The sequence below is a fragment of the Otolemur garnettii genome, unplaced genomic scaffold (assembly GCF_000181295.1).
Source record: "Otolemur garnettii isolate 467f Iridium unplaced genomic scaffold, OtoGar3 scaffold00106, whole genome shotgun sequence".
Classification (NCBI taxonomy): Eukaryota; Metazoa; Chordata; class Mammalia; order Primates; family Galagidae; genus Otolemur; species Otolemur garnettii.
The window spans coordinates 845,993-872,335 of NW_003852501.1; positions in this window are offsets into that span (position 1 = coordinate 845,993).

Genomic DNA, 26,343 nt, shown 5'->3' on the forward strand with positions numbered 1-26,343 from the left:
GGCTACAAACTGCATCTACGCAGTTACTAAAACCAGTAACTGGGAGACATCCTTGGTCTCTGACCATTTCCTGTCCTCTGTCCTTCCTACCCAATGCCTCCTCAACAGCCATCCACTCCTTGCACATCAAGTAGAAGCCTCATAGTTTGGGAATAGAACCTCTCCCCAGAGGATAGTTCCTAATTTGTCTAAGCAAACATACATGCTGCCAACCATGGATATGCAAAGATATTTATCCCTTGGGACAGCCAGGTGAATCCTGAGCCATCTGGAGCCCCAGGGAATTTGCTTTCAGCCATTCTAATCTAGTTGCTTTGAGCCATTCCAATCTAGTAGCTGTATAAGGAATATATTGACAAAAAAGTTGTGAGGCCCTGGCCTAAGAAAATCATACTCATCTAGTCCTCTCATTAGTGACTGACTTAGGACCTCAGCACTATATTTATTAGTGCACACTATTCCCCAGACACAGAGATTAGCCCAAATATAGACTCATGACCCAATTCAGGCCAATAAGATGCCAGAGGAGGTTTCGGGGAGGCAACTGGAAAGTTTCCCATTCTTCAGAGACAGTCACAGGAGGAGATGCTTTCTCTTTCCCCTATATAGGAGGTGAGGCCCAGGACAGCTGCCACAGTCCTGCCGTCTTGTCAAACAGTCTAAGTGTGAGTCGCTTAAAGGAAGAAGAGCCACATAGATCTCTTAAAAACCCCAGCCAGTTTCTGGGCTTCCTATGCTGGAAGCCAATACATTCCTTTATTGCCCAAGGCACTTTGCTTTAGATTATTTTGTTTCTTGCTGATGAATACATATGTGTGTGTGTGTGTATATATACATATACATATATATATATATGTTTACACAGAGTCTCATTCTGTCGCCCTCAGTAGAGTGCTCATAGCTCACAGCAATATCAAAATCTTGAGCTCAAGCAATCCTCTTGCCTCAGCCTCCTGATCACCTGGGCCTACAGGTGCCCACCCCAACACTGGGCTAGTTTGTCCATTTTTAGTAGAGATGGAGTCTTGCTCTTGCTCAGGCTGGTCTCAAACTCCTGAGCTCAAGCAATCCACCCACCTTGGCCTCCCAGAGTGCTAGGATTATAGACATGAGCTATCATGCCAAGGCTTAAAGAATACATCTTTAAAAGAAAAAACAAACATAGATTTAACCCTCTTGTGATAGTTTATGTGTCAACATGACTAGGCTACAGGACCCACTTAGTATTCAGCCAAACACTAAACTAGGTGTTACTGTGAAGGTTTGTAATTGTGATTAACATCTCCTTAACGCGACTTCAAGTGAAGGAGACTACCTTTGATAATTGGATGGGCTTTATCCAAACAATTGAAAGGTCTTATTACAGAAGACAACTCCCCTGATAAATCTGTGTGTGTGTATGTATACACTGTGTTTCTCCAGTAGAACCCTAATTGATGCACCTCTCTTTTCCTTTATAATACTTATCTCAATTTGGGATTACATAATTTGTATCTATTTTTATATTTGCCAAATTAGCTAGTTAGACTATAGGCTTTATGCACATATGTAATGCCTAAAGTAGAACTGCTGGCCAAAGGTTATGCACATTTGGAAGGTGAAAAATATAGCTAAATTGCCATCTTCAGAGGTTGTACCAATTTATATTCTTACTAAACTACAGGCTTTATGTCATTTGTATTACAATGTGTTCTTAGAAGTTAGTAGGTATTCAGTTAATATAAACCAATGAAATTCTAAGAGGAGAAACATAAATTATGGTAGAAAGACATGAAGCTGTCAGGATCCCACCCTGAGAGCAATGTCTGAGACCTGGAAACTGGCAGTGATCAACTGAAGAAATACAAAGTTAGAAGCGACGGTAAAGAAAGACACGGGACATAAAGTAGGATTAAAAGCGGCAGCTGAGGGGTCCATTGCCCGTAGTGGGATTCCACCAATGGCCCCGGTGCATCAATTAGGGTTCTACTAGAGAAACACACACTCTGATTTTATTGAAGTCTATTTGCCCAGAGGGTAAGATGAGGGAGGGAACAAAGATGTCAGCGGTTTCTCTGATTGATCATACCAGCTTTTATTGTTATTATAATTAACCTTAAGGGTGGCCTTCAGTAATCTGAATTTTGATCCTTGGTTTGGAAAAGCCTCCTGCTTGAGGTCACACACAGATTTCTAGGGAAGTGTTAAGCTCCACTAGTTCTTTATGGAGTAAAACACTATCAGTGTTAATCTCCTCTGAGGGACCAGTAGGAAAGAGGCATTTTCCTCCCATCACCACCACAGAGGATTTTCCTCTGCTATAAGGGATATAAGCTCTTCTGCCCATATCTCAGGGCTTGAGCTACTCTCTTGGTCTCTGCCCCAGGCAAAGGCAAATCTCCACAATGGGTTTTTGCTTTGCCTGTTTAATGGGCAGGAACCTCCCCAGAAGATGTATCTTTTCTTACGACTTGTCATAACCTCTTCTACGACCATTATTCTCCTCAGAGTGCTCACAGACCCAGCAGCTGTTTGTAAGCTATATCCTCAACAGGCTAGAATTTCAGAAAAGGCAAGAAGCTTGCTAGCAATGGCTAGCTTAAACATAAACTAGTGATTTTTCTTTGTTCTGACTCAGCTTACTTTTTAGTTTTCCTCTTTTTCTGGGGGTGCTTTCCTTTGCCAATAATGGGGTCTTCCGTCCCCATTTTCCCAGCAGAAGGTATGCTGGATTGGAGGGTTTGTTTGACTAAATCACTTTTTCTTTTAGTTCCCCTTTCCTCTGCAGGTGACTCAAACATTTGGAGTAAATTACCCATCTAGTATTCAGCAGCAGCAACAGGCAAAACTCTTGAGTTTGGGGTTAGATCTGAAGCTCTGCAACATTCAAGTATTATGATCTTTAGCAGATGGCTCAGCCTCTGTAATCCTGCATTTCCACAACTGTGAAAGGAAGGTGTTGACCTTCCAGACTGGAATGAAGATCAGGAGATAAATGTATAAAGTACCTGGTCCATTATGCAGCCTGTATGTAGGGGTTGTAATAAGGTCTTCCCCCAAAGTTGGGGACTAGGAAGCTACACTGCTCTCTAACAGTCAAGTTGGTAACTGAGCACACACAGCCTCTGAGAAGAGATGTAAGGTGACCATGAAGTGGTAGCCGGACCCCAAGCTGGCTAAAGTTGACAAAATACCTACAGGTATTTTGGCAACTAGGAGGGGATTGGTCAGCTATAAAGCCCAGAAAAAGTAGACTCAGGGGCAAAACTTGAGGCTGTGCTTCTGAAGCCATGTCCCATCAGGCTCCAAAATTCAGTCTAAAAGGTCATTTCAATTGCAAGAACATATCTGTCTGTCCAAACTTGATGCTGTTCCACTTTTGAAATCACATAGATAGCTCTTTTTGTCAGTGACACGAGGGAGAAAACAACCTACCTACAACTAGGTATCATTCAACATGATGAACAGAATAGTTTCTCACATACCAATACTAACATTGATTTTGGGAGGGGTTGTTTGTTTGTTTGTTTGTTTTGAAACGGAGTCTCACTTTGTCACCCTTGGCAGGGTGCTGTGGCATCATAGCTCACAGTACCTCAAACTTTTGGGCTCAAGTGATCCTCTTGCCTCAGCCTCTCAAGTAGCTGGGACTACAGGCACCTGCCACAGTGCCTGGCTATTTTTAGAGCTGAGGTTGCACTCTGGCTCAGGCTGGTCTCAAACCCATGAGCTCAGGCAATCCACCCCCCTCAGCCTCCCACAGAGTGCTAGGATTACAGGCATGAGCCCCCTAACCTGGCCTTCTAACATTGAATATAAGTGGTCTTAATTCTCCTTTAAAAAGAGATAGACTAGCTGATGGATGAAAAAAAAAGCCCACCAAATTGCTGTATCCAGGAAATTAATCTAACTCATAAGGATACTGATGGACTCAAATGGTAATCTTGCTAAAATCACTTATTTCAGCAAGTGTAGCTATTCTCATATCAGATAAAATACATCAACAATGGTAAAAAAAAGACAAAGATGTTCACTATATAATGATAAAGAAAGCAATTCAGCAAGGGAATAATAACAATCCTGAATATATACATGTACCTAACACAGGAGGCCCCAGGCTCATAAATAAAATACTACTAGATCTAAGCAAAGAAATAAATGACAACACCATAGTTGCTGAAGACTTCAACTTTCCACTGACAGAACTAAACAGATCATACAGGAAGATCAACAAAGAAATACTGAACCTAAAAAGGACTGTAGAACAAATGGACCTGATACATACATCTACAGAACATTCTTTCCAAAATCTACAGAATATACATTCTTCTCATCAACACATGGGACATTTTCTAAGATAGATCATATGTTATCCCATAAAACAAGTCTCAACAAAATTCATAAAAATTCAAATTATTGGCTCGGCGCCTATAGCTCAACCGGCTAAGGTGCCAGCCACATACACCTAAGGTGGCGGGTTCGAATCCCCAGCCCGGACCCGCCAAACAACAATGATGGCTGCAACCAAAAAAAAAAAAAAAAGTAGCCGGGCGTTGTGGCGGGCGCCTGTGGTCCCAGCTACTTGGGAGGCGGAGGCAAGAGACTGGCTTGAGCCCAAGAGTTGGAAGTTGCTGTGAGCTGTAATGCCATGGCACTCTACCCAGGGGGACAGCTTGAGGCTCTGTCTCAAAAAAAAAAAAAAAAAATTAAAATTATTCCATATATCTTCTCAGATCACAGTGGAATAAAGTTAGAAATCAACTCCAAGAGGAGCTTTCAAACCTACACAAAGTCATGGAAATTGAAGCTGCTGCTCAATAATACTTGGATCATTACCAGAATTAAGATGAAAATAGAAACTTTTTTTTAATTGAATGATGATCATGACACAAACATCCAAAATCTATGTGATGCAGTAAAAGCAGTGTTAAGAGGGCAGCACCTGTGGCTCAGTGAGTAGGGTGCCAGCCCCATATACTGAAGGTGGTGGGTTCAAACCTGGTCCCAGCCAAACTGCAATAGAAAATAGCTGGGCATTGTGGCGGGTGCCTGTAGTCCCAGCTACTCGGGAGGCTGAGGCAAGAGAATTGCCTATGCCCAGGAGTTGGAGGTTGCTGTGAGCTATGATACCACAGTACTCTACTGAGGGTGACAAAGTGAAACTCTGTCTCAAAAAAAACCTACCAAAAAAAAAAAAAAGGCCTTAGAGCAGACAGATCCATAGCCTAATTTGACCAAAACTACAAAGATGAACTGGTACCTATTCTACAGAAATTATTCCATAACCATTGAGAAGAAGGGAATCCTTCCTATTTCATGCTGTGAAGCCAGTATCAATCATTTTCATATTAAAGCCAGTAAAGCGTATTCACACACATACACAAAGAAAACTACAGATAAATATTCCTTATGAATATTGATTCAAAAATCCTCAACAAAATACTAGCAAATGGAATTCAATAACACATCAAAGAGATAATTCACCATCATCAAGTGGGTTTCATCTCAGGGATGCGAGCATAGTTTAACAAATGCAAACTGAGGCCAGTTACCGTGGCTCACAGCTATAATCCCAGCATTCCAGGAGGCTGAGGCAGGCAGATTGCCTGAGCTCACGAGTTTGAGATCAGCCTGAGCCACAGCAGAGACGCTATCTCTAAAATAGCCTGTCTTTTTGACAGGTGCCTGTAGTCCCAGCTACTTGGGAGGCTGAGGCAACACAATCACTTGAGCCCAAGAGGTTGAAGTTGCTGTGAGCTGTGATGCCATAGCACTCTACCAGGGGCCACAGAGTGAGATTCTTTCTCAAAAAGAACCAAAACAAACAAACAAAATGCAAATCATTAAATATGACTCACCACATAAACAGATGCAAGAACAGAGTTTAATAAAATCCATCACCCTTTCGTGATAAAAACCCTCAACAAATTAAACATAGCTCAAAATTATAAAAGCCATTTTTTATGTCAGACCACAGCCAACATCAAAGTGAATGGGGAAGGTTGAGAGCATTCTCCCTGGGAACTGAAATGCGATGAGGGTCCTTTCTATCACCACTTGTTTTCAAAGTAGTATTATAAGTCCTCGACAGTCCTTTGTCAGGCAAGACAAAGAAATAAAAGCCATCCACACTGGGGAAAATAAGGTCAAACTATCTTTGTTCTCTGAATCTCAAAACACCATTAAGTAACAAATACTTATGTTTACAGAATATTCTTATGTTACAGAATATCCTCTATTTTAAGATACCACCAGTGACAGTTTGTCTTTAATTTAGAATAATGTTCAGAAGAAAAACACTATTTAATAAATATTTTCAAGACACATCTTAATGTTGGAGATAGTGTCTGTGAAAAAGGTCCATTTTAGATTGAAGAAATTCATAGCCCTGGGCAGTACCTGTGACTCAAAGGAGTAGGGCACCAGCCCCATATGCCAGAGGTGGTAGGTTAAAACTCAGCCCCAGCCAAAAACTGCAAAAATAGAAAGAAAAAAGAAAGAAATTCACAGCCCACCACTCCTTGCCAGGCTTTAGACCTTGATAATCCAACTGCTTTTTGGACACTTCCACTTCTGTTTGAACACCCATGAAATTCAATCCCTTGCCCATCAATCCTCTCACCCAAATCTGCTTCCATTTCTCTCGTTCATCTCTAATTCCATTATCAAAGCTTTGCTTAAGTCAGAAACCTTGACTCTTTCTTACTTGTCATCCTCCACATCCAACTGGCCACTGAGTCCTGTCCTCTTTGCCTCCTTAGCATGTTCTGACCCTGCCCACTCCCCCACAGGCCCCCTCGTCACCATCCTTGTTCACACCACCAGCCTCTCTCTCCTGGAAGACTGCAGCAACCAACTAATCTGTGCCTTCTGCTCACCACATCTGGAGCAGCCTTTTCAAAACTCTATCCTTCTTTAAATCTTTTCAATAGCTGTGCAAGCCCCTTAAAATAAAGTACCAAATGCTCATTATGACATCTGAGCCCTTCTGGTGGGAACCAACTCCACTTACCTCCTTGCTCAAGAAACCCCAGCTGTCCTGACTTCTTTTAGTTCCTCAAGCATTCATAGAATGCTGTAGCCACTGCTGCGTTCCCACTCTTCCCCTTTGTTTAACCTATACAGACACATCCTGCAGGCCTCAAGTAAGAAGATCCCATCCTCAAGGAGGCTCCCCTTGACCCCCAGATTAGAATAGGTCCCTCTGCCATATGCTCCTACAGCAGGGTGATCCCTCACATTCATCATACACATCACTGATGATCACTAGTAATCATCACTTCAAATCCCTCTTCCCACTTAGGGCCATTACAAAAGTTTCGAGATACACAAAAATCAAGAAACAGAAGGGAAGCAAACGAAGCCCTCCCAGTGACACCAATAAGCTGAACAAGTTGAAACTTGCACAGGTGAATCAGAAAGGACTCTGTTGACTGTGTTTCTTGAAAGTGAAATAAGGGACCATAGCACAGTCTGTCTCAAAACTTTCATAGTGGCCCATGCACATTTCTATGCTGTTCTTAATGCCTGGCACATAGGAAGTTCTCTTCAACATGTTGATTTTTTGATTTTACATTAAAAAGTGATATCATTAGAGGATAAACTTTATAAAAGAATAAATTCAAATATTTGCTGCATAAGAGCAGAGACTCTAGAATCAGAATCCTGGATTCATATTCCAACTTTCCCACTTATTAGCAAGGGGGAAAATATATGACTCTCTGTGTCTCAATTTCTTTCTTTATAAATGGGAATAACCATCTTACATACTTCATGGGGAGTTGTAAGAACTGAATAAATTTGTGCAAATAAAGCACATAAACCATTGTCTAGCACATAGTAGGCCCTCAACAAAGATTAGTTAGAATTACTTTTTTTATCCCAGAGAGAATTATAGTCAGTAAACTGAGGGGTTTATACAGTAAGAATTTGAGTAAGAAAAAGGTCAGTGTCTTGAGATGGAACTACCAAAAGTTAACATTCAGAAAGCATAAATACAGCCCGCACCTGGAGTAGACCTTTCTTAGTGATGACATGGCTATGAGCTGCTGCCGATACAGCTTTGAGAATCATCCAAATGAATTAAGGTAACTGGTCCAGACTCCAAGATTAAGTGACATAATACACATTATGAGCATTTAGGAAACCATGAAGTATGATCTAAATGTCTGTGGTATGATCACTACTATTATTAGCAGAGTAGTTCTATTACCCAAGCAATGGTATTGTAATCTGTCTAAAGCAACACAATTGCACATAATCACAAGGACCTATTAGAAGGGCAGAGGAACTGAAGAACTGGGAGAACAAAAATTGGGACAGTTTATCCAGCACAATCCAAACAAGAGGGATGTGCGTGCAAGACAAGACAGGTGACATTCATAGAGCAAAGTTTCTCCTGGGATCTTACAAAGACCTTGGCTCTGATTGTCAACATGACCATAAAGCAGTAAGTTAAGTAACTTGGTGATAAGTAGTTCCTGCCCTCGTGTTACAACCCAGAGGGGAGACAGACAAACAAATAATTGCACAAATGAAAGTGTAATTTTAGCTGGCACTAAGTACTGTATTGGACTGGAGAATCGCAAAAGGCTTTTCTGATAGTTTAAGTGGAACTAGGAGTGAGAGAAGAGCAGTGATGACCCTGGAAAAGCAGGCAGGGACCAAATCATAAAGGCTCTTGGTGGCCACTTGGAGGTAGTTTGGATTTATTTTGAGTATGAAATATAAGGACAAGATTACTTATGATGGAATTTGTGCTTTTAAAAGATCCTTCTGATTGCTGTGTGAAGAATGGATTGCAAAGGGCATTAAAGCAGCTATGGAGAGAGCAGTTAGGAGGATTTCTCATAGTCTAATTAAAGCATAATAGTAACACGGACGAGAGTGGGAGCAGTGGGTGGAAAGGGACAGATGGGTGATACGTGTAGGAGATAGGATTCATGTATCTTGGGGATAGACTGGATATAGAGAAGAAGCATGAAGGAGAAGTTCCGGGATTCTGGAATGAGCAGTTGGATTGAAGACAGACTTGCCATCCATTCTGTGAAATGAGCAAAGATGAAGGAGAAATAGATCAGATGTGGCTTTGGGTGGGAATGTAGACATTATGCCGTGAAATGGAGGTTGAGTTGAATAAGTTAAATTTAGGAAGCATACGGGACCTCTCAGGGGAATGGTGTCAAGTGTCAAGTGGCCATTTAGGTATGTAGCAGTGAAGCTTACAGAGATCTAGTCTGCCCTGGACACTTGGAGGTCACTGGTGTATAAAAAGCATTTAAAGCCCTTAGGATTAGGTAAGTCACCTAGGGGGAAATGTAGAAAAGAACTACCAGTCTCTTGTGAGCTATATTCTCATCAGTTAGATCCCTTACGCTATCAACTCTGGATGAGTTAATAAGATCAGCTTTCTTAACTACAACTTGATAATCATTTCTTCATCCATGGTGACTCCAGTGACCCTGGCAAGGTAGCAGCTGACCGTTCCACTGATAACAATTCTATTTTAAGACACAGCAGAAATTATTATCACCACTGCACAGAGGAAAACTTGGCCATGAAAGTTTAAGTGATTTAGTTAATAGTGCAGAATCGGTGAGAGATGGACAGGCCTAAGACCAAATCCAGGGCATGGAACTGCAGTTAGGAAGAGCTCTTTCTGTCTTCTGAGACTAGATCCCTTTCTGTCATCACAAGTTTGTGAAGAAACGTAGGAGTTTGTGATTCCAATGGGAAGACCATAGATAAAAGAAAGTTCTTGGACAAAATTAAATTATAAACCTGTGGGAACAAGAGGTCAGCACGAACTCAGGAAATTAATAAAGGGTCCATTGGGGATGTGGACTGTGAAGGATAAAGAGGAACTTACAGTGATGAAGGGAAATCTCAAATTTAAGGACATGATGAGTCAAAATGCAGGGCACATAAGGGCAAGTTTTATCGGAAAAGAGGGATGGCAAGCAGACTTCATCTCACACTTCAACTGGAATAGATTGGTAATAGCTCAGGGCAGGAGGGTTAGCAGAACCTGTCAAGGGCTGGAGATGAGGAAGTGGAGGTATCACACCTTTTCCTTTCCTGGACCAGAGAGTCCAATTAGAGGGTGGGTGATTAGAGGAAAATTTATTTGGATAGCTTAGACCAGGGTCAGATCATGGCTACATGGAAAGCCAGGCCACAAATGTTGCATTTAATTTAGTAGTTCAGGCTCGGTGCCCGTAGCTCAGCAGCTAGAGCACCAGCCACATACACTGGGGCTGGCAGATTCAAACCTGGCCCTGGCCTGCCAAACAACAATGACAACTACAACAACAACAACAACAAAATAGCCGGTGTTGTGGCAGGTGCCTGTAGTCCCAGCTACTTGGGAGGCAAGAGAATCACTTAAGCCCAGGAGTTTAAGGTTGCTGTGAGCTGTGATGCCACAGTATGAGGGTGACATAGTGAGACTCTGTCTCAATATAAATAAATAAACAAACAAACAAAAATAAAATAAAATAAATAATTTAGTAGTCCACAAATAGATTATTGAAGAGGGCAGAAATACAATAAAACCTTCAGGAAAATTAACATGGTGGTAGTGGTGTACCACATTAAATAAAGATGGGAAGGGCTGGAATCTCAGAGGAAAATAGGAGCCCTTTAGTTTGATGTAAATCAGGAGCTTTTCAGACTTTTCTAAGCAAGGGTTCTTTCCTTCCTTCCTACCTTCCTCTTTCTTGTCTATAACTGGTTGTAAACAGGGAATGCTTTCTAAAAGTAAAATCTCATGTGAAATCCCATCAGTATAAAGCAGAAAAAATAATCTGATCTCTTTAGGACAATTTATCTTATAGCTTTAAACATATATTCTTACAACAGAGTTGATCAAAGGATAAAGGAAATTGATTAAATAAACAGAAAAGTTTTAATCCGGATTGATGGAAGATAGTTGCATATGGTATTAGCTTTGGCATTCAAGCATCCAATTTATTTCTGAATATTATTTTGGTTTGTACATTAGCAAGAAAGATCTCCAGTCACATTGATTCACATAAATAAGTACTTGCATGTCATAATTTTTGTTTGTTTGTTTTGAATTTCGCAATTTGCCTGGAATCCCAAAGTACCTTTCCATTAAACTAATCCAGAAGATAGTGTCACAGGAATATTTGCGTCCTTAACAAAAATATGAAGAGCATGAAGCCTCCTAAGCACAAAGTAATTTTAAAAAATAAAGTGAGGCTAACTGTAGTGAAAGCCCGTGGGATAGACCATTTGCTGTGCTCAGTCATTGGGGTAAGAGCAGAGCGAGTGGTAAGGACGCTGGGGAGTCTGGCGAGGCACCGCATCAAGCTTGCAGTGCGCCTGCGCAGTAGCAGTGGTGCCGTCTGCAATTTCACATGAGCAGATGTGCAGTCTGGAAGTGAGAAAAGAACAGTTTACAGTTTGGACTTTCCCAGTATCGAGGACATCAGGCTTTGAATTTATGTTTCAATCTGCTGGTGTCACAATTCTTTGTTTTGCTTGGGTTGCCTTAAGAACTCAAGGAAAAAAAAAATGATGGGAGTCGGGTAAAAGAGAGGAGAAGGTGCCAGGTCTGAAAACTTTTTCTAGCTAATGGAAGAATCTCCATGATTTATTTAGTGATAGGTTTAAATTAAGGTAGATCATGTATAAACGAAGCGTAATGTATATTCCATTCCTTAATAGTATTACATAGTACATATTCATGTTTGTAGGAAGTGCATATTTATTTTTTTATTTAAAATTTTTTTATTAAATCATAACTTTGTACATTGATCCATTTATGGGGTTCAGGGTACAGCTTCCATAGGAAGTGCCAATTTAAATGAAAATTTAAAAAGTACTAATAATTGCCGTCCTCAGATTAAAGAAGGATATTTGAATCATTTATGTTCCAGAAATTTCAGGACCATAAGGAGTACAAGCACTGTGGGGATTGGGTGTTATTCACATTTAAACATATTTAGAGTCTGTCTTTTGTACTGTAGAGGTTTATTTGTTTGTTTTTAGTTCTTGGGCAGGAAAGGAATCTTTGGGAGTAGGGGGGGAAAAAAGAGTGTATACTTACTGGGATAGCAAATTAATATTCTATTTTTTAGAGTTACAAAATTAAAAGCTAATGTTTCTTGAGTTTAAATTACTAATCTTGTTAATGCAAATTAAGAATAATTCACTTTTCTTTGATTAATATTTGGTGAGTTCATATTAGAATGATTAAATTAAACAGTTTAATATACAAACTAAATCCCCTTAAACATTTAAATTGCATTTATAAATTTAATAGAATCAGTTTTAATTTTAGACATTTCAAATGCCTGTAGAGCTCATTTATAACCTAGCAAGCAAAACCTCCCTCAAGTACTTAAATAACTCTTACAAATATAACACATTAAGTGTATAAATATGGCAAATTAAATTCTCTGGAACATTCCAATTCCTCAGAAAAAGGAAGAGTATTAATAATGAAAGGGATGGGGAAATCAGAAAGAGATGGTAGCATGGTAGAGGCATGCTGGTAGGAGCCTTAAGGATGTGCCATAAGAATTTATGCCTAAGAGTTGGAGAACTGTGGTTCTCTGAAATCAGAATCACCCGAGTCCTCCAACATACACATGCCCAGATCCCACCCGGGACCTACTGAATCTCATTTGTTATGAATATTTTGAAAATACACCTTGATTCCTGGTATTGGTTATGTCTCCCCAAACTCCCTTACTCCCCAGTCCTCACCCCACATCTTACGCTCTCTTCCTACTTGTGAGTTCACTGGCTGAAGTGGTGGAGAGATGCAGATATGAGAGCAATCTCATGGAAAGAATCCTGTCTTCCTTTGTAAGCAAATGTTTAAAGAGGAGAACACCAAGGCTTGGCCAGACATGCATAGTGAGAAGACAGAAAGAAAAGAGACTTCAAAAACAAAGGATAGAGTTCTATATCTAACTATATTTCTATAGCAAAATAACCAAGTCATAAACCTTACCCTTTGTACCTAGTACATAGGAGAAATGAAGCACTAGGGTTTACCCCCATATATATACAAGGGGACTTGTAAAAGTTCATGGAAAGGGTATATTTTGGAAAAAAGTGCATGGATTTCAAAATCTTTTTGCACTGAAAGAAACTCATGCTAACTTGTTATTACCTGTCTGAAGAGGATCTAGTCTGAAGTACTAAGTAGGATAAGACATTGGTTTGAAAAGAGCCCCTATCATAGCAATGTGAATTCTGCTGAAATTGAAGCAAGAGCAAACATCACATTTGTGATGCTTGGGTGGAAGAGTGGTGAAAGCATTGATGTTTTTAGAAAAAGTTTATGGGGACATCGCCCCCAAAGAAATCAGAAGTTTACAAGTGAGTAATTCATTTGAAGAAGGGAAAAGGTGATGTTGAAGAGGGAGCCTGCAGTGGCACATCATCACATCAATCCGTGAGGGAAAAAAATTAATCTTGTTTGTGCCCTAACTGAAAACCAACAATTAACAGCAGAAACAATAGCCATTGTGATAGATATTTCAGTTGGTGCAGCTTAGATAATTCTAACCGAAAAATTAAAGTTGAGCAAACTTTCTACTGGATGGTGGCCAAAACCGTTAATGCCCAGTTCAGGTGTGGGCAAAAGCAGAGTTTCAATGGACATGTTTAATAAGTGGGATCAAGATCCCGAAGCATTTCTTTGAAGAACTGAAACATGGTTTCCCAGTAAAATCCTGGAGACAAAGCACAACCCACCCAATGGCTCCCAAGAGGTGTAAGTGGCCTGTCAAAGCAAAAGAGTAAAGGTCACAGCAAGAGTATTTTTGGATGCTAAAGGCATTTTGTTTATTGGCTTTCTGGAGGGTCAACGAACAATACCACCTGCTTGTTATGGGAGTGTTTTGAGAATGTTAGCTAAAGCTTTAGCAGAGAATGTCCAGGAAGGTTGCACCAGAGACCTCTAGCTACGGCTCATCCCACTCATCAGACAAGGGCGATATTGGGAGAATTTTGAAGGGAAATCATGAGATACTCACGTTAAAGTTTTGATTTGTCTCCTTCTAACTTCTTTTTGCTTCCTAATCTTAAAAAAGCATCACTTTTTCTTCGGTTAAGAATGTAAAAATGACTACATCTGTATGTTTAAATCCCCAGGACCTTCATTTCTTTAGGGACAGACTAATTGTATGGGATCGCTGCTTACAAAATTATCTTGACCTTGATGGAGCTTATGTTGAGAAATAAAGTTTGTACTTTTTATTGTTTGATTCTATATTTCCACAAACTTTTTGAAACTCCCTCGTGTGTGTGTGTGTGTGTGTGTGTGTGTATAACTTCAAATGCCTTAGAATAGAAATCTGGTGCTAAATATCTACTTTTGAATTCTGCTAAGAATGTGATGAGACTGTGACCCATAGTTAAATATTTACAGATGCATTGCAGGGTTTGGGTAGGGACTTTTCCCAAGGGAACCCTGCCCTGAATGACATAAAAAGTTCAATCATTTGTTTGTTTGTTTGTTTTAGCAGGAGCTTCTATGTGCCCAGCCCTGAGTGAGGCCTGGTGAAAGCTGTGGGAGAAATTCAGGTGATATTTCCTTTCCTCCAGACTGTGTAATTTTGTCAAGAAGATAAGTCTAACCCACATATAAGAATAAAGGAGGCCCAGGAGTTGGAGGTTGCTGTGAGCTGTGACACTACAGTACTTTATCAAGGATGATAAAGTGAGACTGTCTCTAAGAAAAAAAAAACAATAAAAGAGGGTGTACAATCAAATTCTGGGCAGAGTGTGACACTCCATAGGTGCAGCAGGAGATGGGAGGAGGAAAGCTTCTGGAAGAAAGCACGTCAGGCTTTACAGAGATAGAAAGACATCAGCTGAACCTCAGAATGGGTAGTAGCACCTGGACCCTCACCCACACAGTGGCCTCTGTGGGTCCTGAAGGACAGGTCCATTAGGGAAATTCTGACAATTTGGGGAAAGCTGACCACTTTTTACATAAAAATATCAGCACATATGGTCTGACACATGGTCTAACAACAGGAAAGAATATTTTTAATTGGGGCTGTCCCCAAAAAATCTAGAACATATGGTTACTCTCTTTACAGGCCAAGAAAATACTAATTACAAGAGAAGGCTGAGCTGACCAACTCTAGGTAGACAGTCACAGCCACGGCCATGCGAGAAGCCGCTAAACCATTGCCCTCCAGTCGTCAGGGTTTATGTACTTTGTTAAGGTTTCTGTTAAATTTTTCAGAAGAAAGGTCAGTGCCTGCGCTGTAAAAGGCAAGCAGGAGAAATTCTATTTTGATGTCTTCAATTACATTTTTTAGTATTCTCTCCATTGCCTCAAATCATTTTTGTACTACGCAGAGCCTAAATAATGAATGTACAAAATCTTTCTTCCACCTCGGGTCATAAAATAAGATCCAATTAAAAATTACCTTCCCTTAAAGCAAAAGGGAACATCCATACCCCGTGAAGTTCTTGAACGTATTAGCAGAGCTCTCGTTCATGCTGAGAAATACATTTTAAACTACCACAGTGCTTATATGCAATTTTGTTCTTTACTTTCCTTAGGTTTTCTCATTTGCAGCTTGCTGTCTAAAATAAAAGGCATGTCAGAAGCTTCTTGATCCAGTTTTGCAATTTAATAATTTTCGCAATTGATGGAAAAGAAATAGTTTTAGGGGTTTCAACTCAAGTCTTGGCTGGTTAGAATATGTTGCATTACACCTTTCAACTCATCCAGAGCTCAGAGATCACTTGCCAACCGGTTCTCAATATTACCAAGGAAACGCACATTGTTCTCCTTTTATGGTCAGTGACTGCATTAACCAAGACGGTGTGGCACCCATTGCTGACAGACAGCAATGAAGCCAGCATTTGAGCAACCCTTTCCTCTTACTTTTTAAGCTAAATATTAAAAATGCATCTTAAATTACACCATATGTGTTTCTGATTAAAGCAAAAAGACATGTTCATGATGTTTCCTGGGCACCAGACTTGTCTTTTTTTTTTTTTTTTTCAACTTTCCATTATTATCTGAGGCCTCAAAACACTTGGGTACTTTTCAAAACAGAACCCAATTTTCATTAGCTACAGTTGCTAAAGAGGGAGAAATAACTAAACATACAACAATAGAAAGGGAATGTTTTATACCCAGTAGAATATTTCCTAAAACCCTATGCTCAACCTTAAAAGGAAGAAAAGTCTGACATACGTTACAAACATGGCCGAACCTTGGAGACATCATGTTGGGTGAAATAAGCCAGATGCAAAAAGAGAAACAACTGTAGGATTTCATCTCTGCGAGGTTCCTACAGTACTCAGCCTCATAGAGGCATAAAGAATGGTGGCTGCCAGAGTCTGGGAGGAGGGGAGGAATGAGGAGTTATTGGTTAACAGGTATAGCGTTTCAGCTTGGCAAGATGAAAAGAGTTCTAGAAATGAATAGTGGTGATGGTTGCCCAATGTCCTTAATGCTACTGAACTGTATACTGAAAAGTGATTAAATGGTAAATTTTGTTATGCATATTTTACCACAATGTTTTTAAATCAAAAAATTACAGAAAAACTAAGTTACTAGTATTATTGGCTAGTCAAATGCATGAAAACACACTGTCTTTATCCCTGTACCTTGGTCTGATGCTCATGAATTGCCGGCAGCCTTTGGAGAACCGAGTACTCAGTAAATGCAGGGAGTGGCAATGGCTTGTTTCCTTGTATATGTAAAAATGTCAGTGCATTTTAATATCCATTTTAATAATAACACTAGCTAAGTTTCTTAAGTGTGTCCTATATACTGAGTACTGTTCTAAGTGTTAAAATTCTCAAGACAATTCTAAGAGATTTTTTTTTCTTTTTGAGACAGAGTCTCACTTTGTTGCCCTTAATACAGTGCTGTGCCATCATAGCTCACAGCAAACTCAAACTCTTGGGCTCAAGCCATTCTCTTGCCTCAGCCTCCCGAGTAGCTGGGACTACAGGCACCTGCCACAATGCCTGGCTATTTTTGGAGATGGGGTCTCGCTCTTGCTCAGGCTGGTCTCAAACCCCTGAGCTCTGGCAATCCACCAGCCTGGGCCTCCCAGAGTGCTGGGACTATAGGCAGGAGCCACCTCACCTGGCCAAGAGATTTTATATATGATGTTAACTAGTATCAGAGATAATTTGCCCTCGGTCACCAGCCAGCAAGTGGCACACCAACAGGAGTAATAATCAAAACAGTACATCTCCAGGGCACACGCTTTTTAGCATTAGCTGTAAACTAGGTTTTTAGAAAACAAAGGAGCCTGGTGTAAGTGTTACTATTTTCATGGGTAAATCTCTTTCCTCAACTGTCATTTCTTCAATAAGCATTTGTTAAGCACTTACAGATATTTATTGCATCATATCAGGCAATGGGCCCAGGGCTAGAGATTAATGAAACTAATAGGCTATAGTCTTACAATCCAAGACAGAGAGAGAGACTAAGTGAAAGATGCACAATGAGATGCCATAAGGAATCCTGTGGGGCCACAAAGAGGAAGGGCTCAGCTCTATCTGGAGTGGGGCACTTTGCCTATTTTTTCCCTTTGTGTACACTGGGCAACATTTTTACTCTTTAATTGCACAGGTATAACATATAAATAGATTGGGCATCCGCAAAAAATAAAGCAAGTATCAGAAGATACTTGAGGATTCAAGATAATAAGATATAATGTGAGCAACAAACAATACATGGTGTATGTACCCAAAGAGGAGGATAACCCACAAAAATAATTCAAGGAATCACACTTGTCAAGGGGCCTTCAATCTAACAGGGAGACAGACTAAAGGCACAAACAAGAAATATATCTTCAAGCAATAATTTCTAAGGGCAAATTAACATAATGCAGAAGATACATAAGTCAGCATTAATCCGGAGCAAGGCAGAGGAACAAAACAAGATCCCAGAGATTTGGGAGCCAAGTTTGAAATAAAGGAGGGGTGCTGCTGGTGAGGAGAAACAAGGAGAAACTACTCAGCACAGATACTGGAACCCACAAGTCCTGCAGGGCTGACCCAGTAACATCAGAGGAAACAAGCAGTGGGAGGGACTGTGCTGTAGGCAACTCCTCACAGATGACCTGGAGAAACTCAGGAGGAAAAGAAGCATTTGCACATTAATTGAAGAACACTGAAAAATCCACTGCATAAATTTTAATTTTTCTGGTCCCAGCAAAGGGAATCACTGCACTTGTGTGCATCTAATAAGGCAAAAGCTGAACTTGAAATAGTTAAGAGGTCAAGTGTTTATATTATTAAAACGTCATCAACAGAAGGCCTCAAAGTTGTCATAGGGCACTTACTGCTGACTCTGACTTAGACCTTGGATAACTGACTAAGTCAGGACACAGTGTGGGAAAAGGGCAAGAGGGCAAAGGCCCATCAAAGACATTCAGCTCTGCAAAGTCTACTAATAGCTGCTCTCCAGTACTGCACAGGTCAGTAGCTGTCATAGGGCTTTCCCAGGGTGTACCTCTGCAGCAGCCCCTCCAAGGGTCCATTCATTTTATGTTCACTGTTCTTCTGAAGGTGGGAAATAGTAGACCAGAGCCCAGGTCCCTGACCTCAGCCAACCCCGACTCTCTACTGCTTCTGAAGTGATTATGCAAAATTCTGTTTCTTGGAATGAAAGGACAATGGGTTATATTTATGAATGCACGCAATAGAACAAATATTTCCAGCTGAGATCTATGTAGCCTCAAGAATCTATTTTATTTGTAGTAAATTAACTTGTAGTCTGCCACACGCCATAAAGAATTTGAGACCAAATGAAAGGTTTATAGAAAGTAGATGGATGGCGAATTTGGTTAGACTATATAGTACCATTAAAAAAAGTATTCTTCTGAATTTCCAAAAGTACTGAAAATGAGTCATGGAGAAATTATGAGACTGGGTCAAGTTTATTCCCCAGATCTGTTTGTTTACAACTCTAGGTACTTAGAACAGAGCCATGCCCTTCCTGGGAACCATGACATACCCTCGTCTGGGAACTCAGCAGGTATCAGTTCACACCCCAATCTGATCCCTGAAAGATAATGACTTTGTAATATCAGGGATCAAAGAATAAATGTTTTCTGACACTGCGAAATTTAAAATGTCAGCTACATTTCATCATAACCATATGAAAAATGTGTTTCATTTCTGTTAAGCTGTTAAAACAAAGAAGCTACAACACACACACACACACACTGAAGAAGGGAAGACTAAAACAGGGCACGTAGTGGAGTAAACAACACACTGTTCCCTGGAAATCACCAGCAGTGTTACAAGCGCAAGGATACTGTCTGCTCTTTGACTTCCACTTTTCCAGCCTTCTTCCGATACAATTCCTTTTTCATTGCTAGATGGGCTGAAGATGTGTCCCCCATAAAATCATGAGTTGAAGTCCTAGCCCCCTAATACCTTAGAATGTGACTATATTTGGGTATAGGGTCTTTACCAGGGTAATTAAGTTAAACTGAGGTCATTAGGGTGAGGCCCTAATCCACTATGACTGACGTCTTAATAAAAGGAAATTTGGACACAGACACACACGGAGAAACATGATGGGAAGACTCGGTGAGAGGCCAGCCACCTAAAAGCCAAGCAGGGAGGCTTCAGAAAAAACCAACCTTGCCAACACCTTGATCTTGGACTTTTAGCCTCCAGAATTGGGAGGCAATTCATTTCTGTTGTTTTAAAAGCCACCCAGTCTGTGCTACTTTATTATGACCACCCTGACAAACACAGCACCTTCCACTAGGTTGTAAACGGGCTGAGGGCCAGCCTGAGCTGGGGGTACATATCGTGGATCCTGGTACATAGTAGATGCTTAATAAATATTATTAAATAAATAGCTGACTATAACTGGATGTTTGGCCCATTTTACTGGAGTACAGAAATTTAACAACTACCACAAACGAATGAAGGAAATTCTCTCCCTTTATCCAAAAAAAAAAAACTACTTTGTATTCATTCAGATTTTGAAAATAGTGCCCTCTCATTGTAAAAAACAGAAAACAGTACAAAAAAGGGAAATGTAATCACCAAAGCCTTGACACTTTGAGAGAACTGTTTTAAATTTCAACTCTTTCCAGTCTTTTTCTAAACACATATAAATTTTAACACAGTAGCAATAATACTCTATAACTTATGTCACATTTCCCTGCATCATCAAACAAAGATTCTTCAGAAACATCTTAAACGGCTGTAAAATTTATGTCGTAAGTATCTTTTTTTTTTTTTTTTTTTTGAGATGGAGCCTCAAGCTATCCCCCTGGGCAGAGTGCCATGGCATCACGCTCACAGCAACCTCCAACTCCTGGGCTCAAGCGAGTCTCCTGCCTCAGCCTCCCAAGTAGCTGGGACCACAGGCGCCCACCACAACGCCTGGCCATTTTTTGGTTGCAGCCATCATTGTTGTTTGGCAGGCCCGGGCTGGGGATTCGAACCCGCCACCTTAGGTGTATGTGGCTGGCACCTTAGCCGCTTGAGCCACAGGCGCCAAGCCGTAAGTATCTTTCATCATTGAAATCCTCATAATTAGGAATTCAAGTGTTCCTAGCTTTTTCTGTCATAATTAGCAAGGCAATGAATATCTTTGTGTGAGAAAGCTTTTATCCACTTTTCTGCGTTCTTTAAAGGATGACATCCTAGCACTACCATTACTGATTAAAAAGGCATGGCCTTTAGATATACACTCTTCTATTGCTTTTAGAAAAAAATTAAAACAATTCATACCCTTGAAGCAGTCCACGTGATTCCCCACCATACTTTACCCTTAAGCATTACTTTTACCAACTTTGCTAATTGGATAAGATGAAATGGCATTTGAGCATCATTTTAATTTTGAATCCTTTGAATATTGATGAAGGTTGTCATTTTGCCCCATGCATTAACCATTCGTAATTTTGCCTTTTGAATTGTCCGGGTGTACCTTTTGAAAGAGGCTTTTTTGAATACTTTTGATGAAGTAGTTTTCTAGCTAGGCCCCTACTGCAATATTACCCGCCCTACAATCAAGGCCTCTGCTTCTGAATTAATGAGACCACACATTCTGGATCTGTCCCGGAATCTTATGATGGGCTGACACACCATAATGAAATCTTCAGTGTTCTGAATCGACAGAGAAACTTGTCCCAATTATTCACCTCCTGGGAACAAAATTTTGATACATAAATTGCATGTGGATATGTTTAATTTAGCTATCTAAGTCTGAAATCAGATTTCTTTGTGGAATGAACAGAAAGTTCTTGGTTAAAAGCAACCAAACAGAACTTTTTTGAGAAAGACAGATAGCACCCTACACCCAACATAGTTTTGGTGTAAACACCTATTTCCCATTTGTATTTATTAAATTCAGGACGCAGAAGAAATGAAAAATACATATGCTTCCCAGCTGATCAATTCTAAAAGTTACAGCCTTAGTAAAACAGAATACGGTAAGTTGCATAAACCTTGTAGGTCTTCTAGTCAAATCTCTAAATGTTCAGATGATGAAAATTTCAGCAGAAATGATTTTGAAACTAGTAGCTGGTGGATTCGAGAGCCTCGGTTGTTCAGGGATATTGAGGACACTGAGCAGGTAGGGGAGGTGGTCTAGGATAGTGGGGAGAGGACCCCGCAACTGTGAGGCCAATGATGTGCTTCCCTGCCACCTCCTCACTTAGTCAGTCCTCAGCGCTCTTGCTTCCCTTTCTCATTGTCCCAGTGGATCGGGTGTCCCTGCACCTTTCCGGGGATAAGCCCGCCCCCCCACTCCCCTCACCCCTACAGGTCTGTGTTCTCCCTCTTGCATTATCACCCTTCCCCCTCTCCCCATCTGCTTCTCAATCTCAAAATAATTCCATTTTCCCCTTCCTAAAACAGAACCAGGCTCCCGAGCTAACATCACCCTATGTGCCCCCTTTTCAGACTCCTTGGAAGGCACACTTGGTTTTTGCTTCCCTTCCACTTCCTTCTCACACACATATGCAAAAGCATTAATAACTGCTGTTCGGACTCCATCCCCATCTCCAGCTGGGCTGGCCTGCTCTTGAACTTCATGTAAATGAACTCAAACAGTGTGTATCCCTTTGGGTTTGGCTTCTTTATGCATTTATTCATTTTTATACACAACTTAAACTTTACCATTTTAGTCACTTTAAAGGTACAGTTCGGTGGCATTAAGTGCATTCCAATTGTTATGCAATCATCACAGCCATCCTTCTCCCGAACTTATCTTCCCAAATTGAAACTCTGTGCCCGCTAAACAACGTCTCCGCGTTCTTCCCTCTCCCCCAGCTCCTGCTAACGTCAATTCTACTTTCTGTCTCTATGACTTTTTTCTATTCCAGGTACCTCAAAAAAGTGGACTCACGCAATACGGGTCCTTTTTTGTCTGGCTTATTTCACTTAGTATAACGTTTTCAAAGATTCACTCGTGTTGTAACATAAATCAGAACCTCATTCTCTGCAGCGCTAATATTTCATTGTTTGTATAGACTACATTTTGTTTATCCATTCAGCAGTCAATGGATATTTGCATTGTTTCTACCTTTTGGCTACTTTTTAAAATTTCAGATTACTATAAGGGTACACATAATTAGGTTACAATCTTTGCATTTGTTAGGTAAAGTCCCTGTTGTGGTTGTGTTCACACCCAGGAAGTGTGCCATATACCCTTACATTGTGCTCATTAGATGGGAGCACACCCACCCCTCTCTCTTCTTCCCTCTCTCCCCCCCTTCCCCTTCTCCAACTTGAATTGAACTGAGTTTTTCTCTTGTGTGAGTGTGTTAGTTTGTCTCTGGCTTCCTCTTAGTATTGAGTACATTGGATACTCACTTTTCCATCCTTGTGATACCTTGCTAAGGACAATACGTTTCAACTCCATCAAGGTTAATACAAAAGATGTAAAGCCTTCATCTTTTTATGGCTGAATAGTATTCCATGGTGTACATATATCACAGTTAATCAATCCATTCCTGGGTTGATGGGCACTTGGATTGTTTCCACATCTTGGTGTTTGCAAATTGAGCTTCAATGAATAATCTAGTGGAATCTAGTCCTTATGATAAAATGATTTTTTTATTCTTCTGGGTAGATGCCTAGTAATGGGGTTGCAGGATCAAATGGAAGGTCTATTTTGAGTTTTTTGAGGACTCCATACTTCTCTCCATTAGTTTGCAGTCTCACCAACAGTGTAAAAGCGTTCCCTTCTCTCCACATATGTGCTTTTGGCTATTGTGAATAGTGATGCTATGAACATTAGTGTACAAATAGCTGTTTGAGACCCTGCTTTTAATTCCATTGAGTACATAGGTGTGGGGGTGAGAATGGACCCCAACCTGGGACCATGGTCAGCAGGAGAGACAGCTGGGGAAATCACAAGACTTTACATCAAACTTAGTGCATAAAACCGGAAGCCTGTAAAGGCATAGACTGTTCCATGTGCCTAGGGGAGCAGCATGAGAACAATGCAGCACCTGTCCTGTTTCCTGGAGTCTTTTTATTGGGTACATAAGAGAGTATACGTGCAAGAATGCACAGCTGTCAGTAGTTAGCACTCAAGGTTAAGAATGAGAGGGGGAGATTACAGCCCCCAGGAAGGTTGAGTAAAGGGTAAGCAAGGATGTAGGATAATGGTACATCTGAGACGGCCAGATAACAGTGCAATGGGAAGAGATCGGGGGGTGGGGCGGCAAGTCCACTCTCCTCAGACAGACATCTCAACTTCTCTAACCTAAGCTACTGGTCGATGATCTCAACTTGCTTGCACTGCTGATTTCCCCATGCAGGGACAGTCACATAGACATTCCCCTGACTGAGCACTTTACCCTGAGTGGGAAGGTCTGTGAGGAATTCAGCCTGTCCACCTCCCACGTATAGGCAGAATAGAATTGATGCATCACATGATAATTCTGTGTTTAACTTGGTGAGGAGCCACCATACTGTTCTCCACAGTGATCACACCAATTTATATTCCACCAGCAATGCATGTTTTAATATTCTCTTCGACACTTGTTCTTTTATGGTTTTTCAATAATAGCCATTCTAATGGGTGTGAAGTAGTATCTCATTGTTGTTTTGATTTATATATTTATTCTTTTTTTTCAATTTGAAAGCAGTCACTGTTTATTAATGGACTAGATTACAAAAATAATTAGGGCAGATACCTTAGTTCATTCTTCTAATAAGCCTATTGATTTGGTCTTCCCTGTTACCAGCATCTCCACCTTCTACAAAGTGGCTTGTCTTTTTCTTCATTCCACTCCATGGAAACCATAATTTCAAGGGCCAAAGGAAGTTATTTGCTTCTTTGAAATGTTTTCCAAAAGTATAGATCTCATGAATCAGATCTTTCATGCAGATAATGCCATATTTACCAAGAAATCAAGCAATCAAACTGTTATCAGTCGATACAATTCACTTCTTATTGATTTTGTCATAACCACGTGCTTATAGATAAGCTCATTTACTGACTTCAGATTTGGGTAGCCCATGCAATATACCGTTCTACAATCCTCAGCATGTTAATCGAAGCCTTGTTGAACTTAACAGAAGTTCCACTGAAGATCTGGTGAGGCAAAGAAGTTGCCACACCTTTTGGACCTCTGGACTCACAATGTTGATACCTCTGATCCTGAGCACACTTCTTGCTTTCTTTCTTTTTTTTGAGACAGGGTCTCATTATGTTGCCCTCGGTAAAGTGCTGTGGCATCACAGCTCACAGCAACCTCAAACTCTTGGGCTTAAGTGATTCCCTTGCCTCGGCCTCCCAAGTAGCTGGGACTACAGGTGCCTGTCACAACGGCTGTTTTTTTGTTGTTGTTGCAGTTGTTGTTATTGGGCTGAGTTTGAACCCACCACCCTCGGTGTATGTGGCTGACACTGTAACCATTTTGGTAAGCGGGAGGGGAAGCCCAAACTTCTTTCTCAGACATTTGATCTTCAGCTCTAAGAAATTCTTTCATATTTTCTTGAGAGTTTCTGGCACAGTAGGAATATTCTTTTTTTTCTCTTTGACACCCCCCACCCATGGTTCCAACCAGAAAAGAGGATATACATTTATTCTTAAAATGTTCTCTGCCCTTTGTTCCCCTCTGGCCTATTAGTTCTTTGTTTATTTCTCATCTTGGCTGACTCTGCCTCTCTCTGCTTGGTACTGTGGGTTTCCCTGGGTTCCTCACAGCTGCTTCTGCTTTCTGTGCACACAGTCCCTGGTGATCCCATCCACTTCCATGATGGAAGTACCACGCCCATGCCTGAAACTCACAAATCTGTATTTTTCTGGTCGGGATTGCTCTTTCTCAATGCAGGATTTGTCTTCATATAATCACTTGGAAATAAAAGAGTGCAAAGTTTAAGACCTGGTTAAAAATATGGACACTGTTAATGGTCTTCATTGTTAGAGAATGGGATCCGGGGATGTGGGAGAAAGAAATGACTTTTACATATTTTAAATTGTGACTAAAAAATCCATAAAATTTACCATCATAACCATTTAAAAATAGAGTTTATTTCTTAGAGTAGTTCTAAGTTCACAGCAAAAATGAACTCAGGCTACAGAGATTTCCCATATACTCCCGGCCCCTACACAACCACAACTTCCCCCACTATCAAAATCCCAAGCTAGTGTGATACATTTATTATGATAAAAGAAAAACTCCTAGATAAAATAAATGTAACAGAGTTGATTTGTGCAAAGAATAATAATTCTTGAATCAACCAGCCCTCAGAACCACAAGTTCAGAGAACTCTGCTCTGCAACATAGTCAGTTTTTATCTATTTATAGAAGGCTGAAGAAAGTAAAACAATGAACAAAAAGAGGATTGCTCATTTCAAAGTGACATTCCTTGTAAAGGTTAAAGCAGAAGGAAGATCCTCATGATGCCAGTTACAACTGACCTGTTTGGGAAGTTGGCCATTTTTCTCTCTCAATTTCTTGGAAGGTCAAACAGCTTCTTTTCCGTGTGGTTGTATAGAATTTTGGTACCGGTGACTCCATTTTGGTTTGGTCTAGTGGAGCCTTGGGCTGGATCTCAGTCCTAATCAGTAGCCTCAAATAATTTTGATTTAACAACAGACCCACGCGGACACATTATTATCACCTGGAGTTCATCACTTACATTCTATCTTGGTGTTTTATATTCAATGGGTTTGACAAATGTATTATGATATGTATCTACCGTTATAGTACATACAGAATCATTTTGCTGCCCTGAAAATCCTCTGTGCACTGCCTATTCATCCCTCTCTGCAAACTCTGGCAACCACTGTCAACCACTACTGTCTCCATAGTTTTACTTTTTCCAGAATATCATTTTTTTTTTTTTTTTGAACAAAGCCTCAAGCTGTCCCCCTGAGCAGAGTGCCGTGGCATTACAGCTCACAGC